The following is a 1,452-nucleotide window of genomic DNA, read 5'->3' as shown; positions in this document are numbered from 1 at the left end:
TCATCTGAAACCTGTCCACCATGGGTGACCCTGCTGGTATTTAAAATACCAGTGGCATCGCTTTCAGAATCACAGCAACTCACAAGCCACCACAGCACGACAAACTGGCAGACGAGTGGTGACCCTGATTCATAGAGATTGTATAGGGTCTCCAAGGCTACAAATATTTTAGGAGCAGAAAGCCTTGTCTTTCTTCTATGGAGCAGCTGGTAGGTTTGAACTGGTGATCTTGTGGTTCATAGTCAAGTGTTTATCCTCCAGAGTCACCATGCCCCTGTTAATAGTCGAGTATTTAATTGATTATACCACCCAGGAACTCTGGTGATGGTGATGATGCTGAAGGTCAAAACTGTATTTTCCCTTTTTAAAGTACAAATTATTAAGTTGTTAGGCACTACTATTTGGGGTTCATTTTTGTAAAATAATTTAGGATAGCACATTTCTGAGTAAATCATTATTACTTTTACAAAGATTTTATTTTAATCTTTGTTTGATCAGCACTCTTGCTTTGTGTGTAGTATGTATGCACCTCTTTATTATATAGAGAATTATATCTAGAAGTTACATAGAAGATTTTTGTTGTTGTTGTTGTTAAGTGTCTTCGAGTCAGTTCCTATTCATAGCAACCCTGTATAGGGTTTCTGAGGAGTGGCTGTTGAGTTTGAACACCGAACTTGCAGTTCAAACAGACGTCTCAGTCCAGTGCTTATCCTACAGTGCCATACCAGAAGCAATAAAATCCTCACTGTCAAATAGAAAATCACCTAGAATCTGGGAGGAGGAAAGGACAATTGTAATGAGAAGCAGGAATAGTAGGCACACAGCAGCAGTTTCAGTTACCTGTCTTATGGCAACCCCCCAGGTTGCAGAGGACAACTTTGCTCTGTAAAGTTTTCAAGGCTGCAATCTTTTGGATGTAGATTCCAGGCCTTTATTCTAAGGCACCTGTAGGTGGGTTTGAACAGCCAACCTTAGTATTTTGGCACTTAACCACTTGTGCCACCCAAGGATAGCTAGGCACATAGTAGGTATTCTGAAAATACTTGTTGAATAAATGAATGAGTCCTGGTGTGGTGGTGTGGGTTAATCTGCCAGACTGCAAAGTCATTTGAACTGCAAGGTTGGCAGTTCAAGCTCACGAGCTGCTCCTCAGAAACACTATACAGGGTCGCTATGGGTTGGAACCGACTCGACAGCACTTAACAACAACGACATCTTAAGTTAAAGATCTTTTCTGTTCTATAGATAACCAGACTAGTGGAAAAGGGAATGCACATAATGACTACTTTTCCCACATCACCTCTTCCTTACAAGATCCTTGTGTAATGAGGTCAAATGCTATTATTGTGCACGTTTCTTTGCCATTTTAGATGGCTGTCCCATGGAGTAGGTGTGTGCACTTGTGTGGATGTGCACATCAAGGAGTATGTGTGTGTGTGTGTGTGTGTGTGT

This window comes from Chrysochloris asiatica, unplaced genomic scaffold (genome assembly GCF_000296735.1).
Source record: "Chrysochloris asiatica unplaced genomic scaffold, ChrAsi1.0 scaffold00008, whole genome shotgun sequence".
NCBI classification, from domain to species: Eukaryota; Metazoa; Chordata; class Mammalia; order Afrosoricida; family Chrysochloridae; genus Chrysochloris; species Chrysochloris asiatica.
This window is presented reverse-complemented; position numbering follows the sequence as displayed.